At 43.2% G+C, this 7,688-nt stretch overlaps 1 pseudogene; it reads left to right on the forward strand.

Annotated features, from left to right (window-relative positions):
- The first annotated feature begins 1,721 nt into the window (after positions 1-1,721).
- On the forward strand, positions 1,722-2,933 carry LOC144713040 (putative galacturonosyltransferase-like 10 pseudogene; annotated as a pseudogene).
- Positions 2,934-7,688: the final 4,755 nt, after the last annotated feature.

Genomic DNA, 7,688 nt, shown 5'->3' on the forward strand with positions numbered 1-7,688 from the left:
ATTGAGAGAGAGAAATATTTCTGTCACCGAAATGTCATCAGTCCGTTTTGTCATCCGCTTAGTCATTTCGGTCATTAATCATCCGTCACAGATAACGGATGACTAATGACCAATGACTGAAAGTGCTTTGTTCAGTCATATGTCCATCGCTCTGGACGAAGACGGATGACGGTTTTTGCACGGACGGATGCCAATCCGTCCAACAGCTCTAATTTATACCAGCCGTTTGAGAAGGATGATGGATGACGTAAATGAGTGAACGAACCAACTGTTGGGTTGTTTAACCGTTTCGTTCAGTTGACGGTAATGATGACCAAACTGACGGGACACAATAGTAGCCATTAGGGTTGGAGATTTAGACTAAGGACCGGTTTGAAAGTACCAACCCAAGACCGCAGGTCTTCCATTTGAGTGTGGACCGGTTTGTCAAACAGGTTTAGGTCTAAGGGTCAAACCAGACCGGAACTGGGAGTATATTATTTATACAATTCTAAAAATATCAACTTGATCTATAGGATATTTAACATTACTATGAACATAAAATTTCTACTTCTTTGACATTGAAGTTTCGCCGTCCCTCCCCGGCCCCTAGTCGTCATCCATCTCTTGTTCCGTCCCGTCATTTGGGTTGCCACTGATTTCTACTTTTAGGTAAGGTTTAGGTTTTTGCTAAAACCCGGACCAGACCGATACCATCAAACCCTATTAGACATATATAGGGAACGAAAAAGACAAAATGAAAGATACCTTTTTGTCATGGATTCAACGCAAAATCAGAGAGAAAACTGTTTTGTGTAATTTATTTATTTGTATGTACCTATTTATATTTATACTTTGATGTTTATATTCATGTACCTACATTGTATATGTTGTTTATATTTTAATGAATCAGGGGGTGTTCTCCAGCGTTATGGATTCTCTACAAAAATGTATTTATGTAATTTTTTTATATTTATTGGTGTATGCGTATTCATATATCTACTTGTATTTATATTAACATTTCTATTTGCGCTTATATATGTGCATGAATAAAGATGCAATTTCAGTCAGTAAAGATACAATTTGTGTCATGGAGTCTCTACAAAACCAAAGACAAAACTGTCTTTATGTAAAAATTTTAGATCTATCTGTGTATTTGTAATTTTATTTATTAATTTATTGCACTAATATTACATTTTTATTTGTATTTATACGTGCATTTATGTTCATGAGTAAATCAGTGGCAACCCAAACGACGGGACGGAACGGGAGATGGATGACGACTAGGGGCCGGGGACGGATGGCGAAACTTCATCAGATCCTGGACCATTTCTCAACAGATTAACCCAACTTCCCATCGGTCCACGTGGCAGGTTGACAAGAGTCAACAAATCGCTGGTCAACAGAAAGCTTATGCGAGGTGTCTCGTCGTCTTCAAGAAACCGATGACGTGGCAGCTTTAAAAAGTCAGCAGGTTGCGACGTGTCAACAACCTTTTGGTCAACAGAGCGATGACGTGGCAGCCAGGCGGCGTCCAAACTTCGAAATACAAAGCACGCGGAATACGAAAATAGCGTGGGCCCACATAAATGCCAGGTGCCATCCTCCCATTGGCCGATAACGAAGCTTCCCCCTTTGACCACCTCGCCGCGTTGACTTCAGTCGCCGCTTGTTTGACGCGTTTCTTCTTCTTCGTGTTATAAGCGGGGACGTCAACAGAGAAGAACCCATCCGCTCAAGAAAGAACTCTTCCGCCATGGTAGCCGCGCTCGTCATCGTCATCGTCGTCCTCCTGTCACAAACCCGAGACGCGGCGGCGATCCGAGCCGTCCGGGGGGAGATCAACGGCGGGGAAGCGCCGCCGCGGTTCAAGGAGGCGCCGCAGTTCCGCAACGGCGCGGGCTGCGGGGCGCCGCCGGACCGCCGCCGGGCCGCCGCCGCCTGCGACCCGACCCTCGTCCACGTGGCGATGACTCTCGACCGGGCCTACCTACGTGGCACCATCGCAGCCGTCCACTCCATCCTGAAGCACGGATCCTGCCCGGAGAGCGTGTTCTTCCACTTCGTCGCGTCCGCCGCCGCGACGGCGGAGCTCCGCCGCGTCCTCGCCGCGACCTTCCCCTCTCTCCTCTTCAAGATCTATCCGTTCAATCAAGAATCCGACGTGGCAGCGCTGATCTCGCCGTCGGTGAGAGGGGCGCTGGACCGGCCGCTCAACTACGCGAGGAACTACCTCGCGTCCCTGCTGGACGCATGCGTCAACCGCGTCGTCTACCTGGACTCCGACGTCATCCTGGTGGACGACGTGAGGACGCTGTGGGACGAGGCGGGGGCGGGGGGGGCCGTCATCGCGGCGCCGGAGTACTGCGGGGCGAACTTCACGGCGTACTTCACGGCGGGGTTCTGGGATGACGCGGAGCTGGGACGGACGTTTGAGGGGAGACGGGCGTGTTACTTCAACACGGGGGTGATGGTGATGGACTTGGAGAGGTGGAGAGAGGGGGGGTACGAAGGGGAGATCCGACGGTGGATGGAGGTGCAGAAGAGGGGGAAGCCGAGGATCTACGAGCTGGGGTCGTTGCCGCCGTTGATGTTGGTGTTCGCGGGACACGTGTACGGCCTGGATCATCGCTGGAATCAGCACGGGCTCGGAGGGGATAACGGCAGCGGGAACTGCAGGAAGATGCACGATGGGGCGGTGAGCTTGATGCACTGGAGCGGGAAGGGGAAGCCGTGGGATAGGCTTGACGCGGGGAGGCCGTGCAGCATTGACTTCGTCTGGAAGGCGTACGATCTCGTCGCGTTTTGAGTAGAGAGTCGGTATTCTTTCTTGAGTCGGTCGGTTCTTTGTAAATGTTTTTGTAAACGGCGATGCTATTCTTTCTTGACTTGGTTCTTTGTAAATGTTTTGGGGGATTATCCCGCCTTGGCGATACTATTCTTTCTTGACTTGATATTGTTTGTAAATCTTGTGGGGGGATTATCGCGATTTGGCGATACTATTCTATCTTGACTTAAGATTGTTTTAAATCTTGCGGGGGATTATCGCGCTTTGGCGATACTATTCTATCTTGACTTAAGATTGTTTTAAATCTTGCGGGGGATTATCGCGCTTTGGCAATACTATTCTTTCTTGACTTGAGGTTCTTTGTAAATCTTGTGGGGGATTATCGCGCTTTGGCGATATTATTCTTTCTTGACTTGAGGTTTTTTGTAAATCTTGTGGGGGATTATCGCGCTTTGGCGATATTATTCTTTCTTGACTTGAGGTTGTTTGCAAAATGTTGTGCGGGGATTATCGCGCTTTGGCGATACTATTCTATCTTGACTTAAGGTGGTTTGTCAATGTTGTGGGGGATTATCGCGATTTGGCGATCATATTCTTTCTTGACTTGGTTGTTTGTATTGAGGGATATCCATTCAAGGTTTTTTTGTTGGTTGAATGATGAAGAGGATGAAGATGATGATGATGGTTGTTTCAAACTTGTATGACATGGTTTGGAAACGCGCCGGCTGTTTTATGTGTCATGGTGCTGCCATTTATGGCGCTGTATGAGATATGGTTTGCATTTATTGTAGGAGAGTGAATGAGGGGTCGTTTTTCAGCGTTTTTGTATAGGGTGAAAAAGTGGGCGCTTGATTTTCGATGGTGGAACCAGGTTTCTGATATATGTCAAAAAAAATTTATCACTCCATTTCTGAGGAGCGATAAGGAGCATAAATCTAGAAAACGGATGACGAAAATGAATGACGAATGACGGTTTTGTGATCAGTCATTTCATTTTCGTCATTCGTTTTCTTTTGCGTCGATTGACGGATGACAACGATCCTATGTCTGTCATTTGTCATTAGTCATCCATCATTTTGTGATGAATGACGGATGACAAAAATTAAGGACGAATGACAGAAATGACGGATGACAATATCGGTTGACGAGAATATTAATGTATATTTTTTACCTTAATTTTTTACATAAACTCATTGGCTTCTATGAGGAGAGAGAATTCACTCTCTTCGTTTCCTCCATTTCCAACAAGCTCAGAGTTCCTATTTGGTGAGTGGATCCTGAGTGTTGGTAATCTTTGTCTGGGCTAGAGGCCACCATTCCATGATGCTCTCGGTCATTCCACTGCCGTCGACCATGATATTTTGTCAATGACACCCCTTCCTCGCAAAGCCCTGAGCTTCACAGACCACGATAAGAACCTCGACTGATGACCGACTTATTCAATGTTGAATCCATCTCCCAGACTTTTTGGCAAACACCACGAGGAGAAGACGACGAAATCCACACATTAAAATACAAAAGGGTGTCTGCGCCTCTCCGTTGAATCCGTCTCCCAGACTTTTTGGCGGCTTCTTTCTGTTCTATCTTATTTGATTCGATCAGATGTGTACGAAGACACTCGTGGTGAGTTAGATTTGAGTTTCCGTGAGAATTGACTGCCGCCAATGAATGTGTAAGAATTGACCACCGCTGATGGATGACCACAGCCGCGATAATTGAACGCCACACTCATGATAAGATGTGTAAGAAGACACTAGCAAGAAGATGCAACACAAATTCTGCAACCTGATTCATCCGAATTCACTGATTCTTCATGGATTCATCTGGCATTGCAAGAATGTGGCGTTCAACACAGCAAAATCCGCAAGCCCAGGAGGAGTAAGAGAGCTTAGAGACAGAGAAAGGGAGAGATGCGACGACCGCGGAGAGGGGGAGAGATGTTTGGGGGGGAGGGGAGAGAAGGGACAAACGGAGAGAGGGAGAGGGGCGAGATATGGAGAAGGAGAGGGAGCAAGGCGAGAGCAGCGAAGGGGAAGAGAGAACTTAGAGCAGCGACAGATGCCGGAGGAGGGGGGGGAGAGCGCTGTAGGGTTCCAAGAAGAGTGTGGGGAGGACATTGAAGAGCGACGTAGGGTTCAGAGTTCGTGAGTAACTGGGGGGGAGGGTTGTTTTTCGTGAGAAGGGGGGGTTGTGTTTTTTGTTTTCTATCACAGACGCATCCATTATGTTCCGTTTACGTCAAAAGATGAATGACAGAACAGATGAATGACGGAAACCAGCAGACGATGGAACGGTGACGAATGACAAAAATGACGAAAACTTTTGCAAAAAATGGATATCAGAACGGAATTCCGTTTTGACACGTTCCGTCCGTTCAATTTCGTCGTTCGTTTCCGTCCTCCAACTCTATCTAGAAATTGGGAGTGATGGGCACTTCAACACCAGTGAGGTAATCATTTGACATGGGAAGAAAAATCCACATTCCACCAAATGATGAACAAGGATTTTAAGTTTATTGCGGGAGAAGGAACGGGGGGGGGGGCATTTTTCAAGGTTTTTATGGGGTGAAAAATTGGGAGGTTGGTTTAAATGGCGAAGGTGGAACTATGATTCTTGTAGATATCAAGATTTTTTATCATTACGTAGGCTGAGGAGCCATTAGGAACATAAATCTGTTGGACTTTGTCCTTGTTGACTAGCCTCCTTGTGAGGGCATCACCATCTTCTCCATGGGAGATAATTACACATTAGGGTTAAGTATGCTAAGGGGCATTATGGTTCGTCCCTATATAAGGCATAGAGATTAGAGCTACCAGCATCCTGTTATAGAGTTTCTTACCTGGTCTTAAAGGCCCCTGAATCATAGAGGGAGCCACAAGCTTGCTGGAACCATTCAATAGCTTCCAGAGACGATCCAAGGAACTTAATGTGATATATTCCCTGTCATGGCACCTATAGGTATGCTCCATGTTTCATCAAAATCTAGAAAGTGGGAGTGATGGGCACTTAAACACAAGTGAAGAATTGAATGAGCAGTAGGGCAGAGCGAAGTAATCATTTGACATGGAAGAAAAATCTGCACTCTATAACATGATGCATTAGGATGTGAGGTCTACTTGAATAAAGATTGAGAGAGATGGAGGGAGAATATGAACTATTCTTTTACCAAGTCACTTAGTTTGAAGAAATTAGAGGAGAATGTTTGGCAGGTAAAGTGCATGAAAGATGTTAGTAATAATATATAGAGTAAATACTAGCTTCAGGATCTCAAATAAGATTTAAGAACACAGGAATAACTAAGTTCATTATCCATTTTGGCCGAATAACTTTTATTTTATAGTGAGTATCTTGTAATATATTTTAGAAACAAGTTTCAATCTTGTCGCAGAAAATGTAATATTTTATTGTCGCTCATGAGGTGTAATAATACTTGAAAGTAAATGGGAGAAATGAGCTCTTCTTGGTCCATCCATACTAATTTTGATGAACCAATGATGATGTTCCCTATAAGTTTCATGCAAGTTTAATGACCTTGAATTAGTTTTCTCAATCATGCAAGAATATTACGAGTATAACAATACACAAGGATAAAAGATATAGACTGTAGTGATTTTCTCCTCTATTTTGAGTACAAAATCTGGAGGCCATCGTAACATAAGAAGCTCAATGGTTCCCCAACTACAAGATTTGAAGTGAGCCTGCCTTGACACTTGTACCAAATAAAGTGGTGTCTAAAAATATAGTAAAGAAGGCTCGTGTTCAAAACATGATATTTAGATAGAGGATATGGAATTGGATGGGGTTATATTTGTGGACTTCAAGCCAATCTTTTACTCTACATCTCATTAACATCAACAAATCCATTATCATGCACGTGCACTACTTATAATGCAGTCCATGAATATATGAAATGATTATAAAACTATGAATAGATCATTAAGCATTGATCACTTAACTTAAAGCATAGATTCTAATTTTTCGTATTAGTAGGATATTTATGAAGTAAATCAAAATATTTGGATATGATAAAATTATCTCCTATTTCGCATATGATGAGTATGGTTGATCACCTAACCATTAGTGAGGAGACAATAAAGATGTAGTCGGTGGTTTTAGATAAAGATCTCACCAGATTTATCTCTATGCACTTCTTGATGGCTTATAGCTAACTATCAACTAGCCCAATTCATCTCATGATTGTTTAGTTATCCTTATACCTAAGATATCAATGACATCCTATAGATTGATTGTTTTACTTTGACTATGACCTTATACATATGTTCCCCTAGTTATGGAATCCAGTTGGTTTGGTTTAGATACAACGATAGGTCTAAGAAAGTTATTGTGTGATCAAGATGGGATTGCCTTACCTCAATATAAGAGGAGATAACCCAAGGAAGACGATGCAATGAGGTCCTTAGCTAGGTCATGGTAATACTTGTGAAATAGTTTCATGTTGATTTCTCGATGCATTAATCCTAGCCACAATGACCAATTAGGGTTTTACAGTTGAACATACCTAAAGCCATTCAAGGATCATAACATAGAAGTAGTTTTTCCAATCATTGAGTGGCATCTATTGCAATTTTATTTTCCAATTTTGGAACACTACTACAATTCCTGATTTCTCATCACATTTATGGAAATTTTACTTGTAGATATTTTTCTTCTAAGTCATGTCCAGGAGTTCAATTGGCACATTCTTTCATGAATAAAAATTGTGATTCCTTGATGGCAATTTTCTTACTGATTGGGTTGACCATGAACAATGATTGGACACAATCCAAAAGAATTAGATTCAGACACAAATGAACTTGAATTAAACCCCTTAACTAATTTCTGAAAGAGTAGTGGAAGTTAGAAAATTAATATATTCATGAATCTGATGGCAGAAAATTCCATAATTTTTATATAAACATAT

This window comes from Wolffia australiana, chromosome 15 (assembly GCF_029677425.1).
Source record: "Wolffia australiana isolate 7733 chromosome 15, ASM2967742v1".
In the NCBI taxonomy this organism is placed as follows: Eukaryota; Viridiplantae; Streptophyta; class Magnoliopsida; order Alismatales; family Araceae; genus Wolffia; species Wolffia australiana.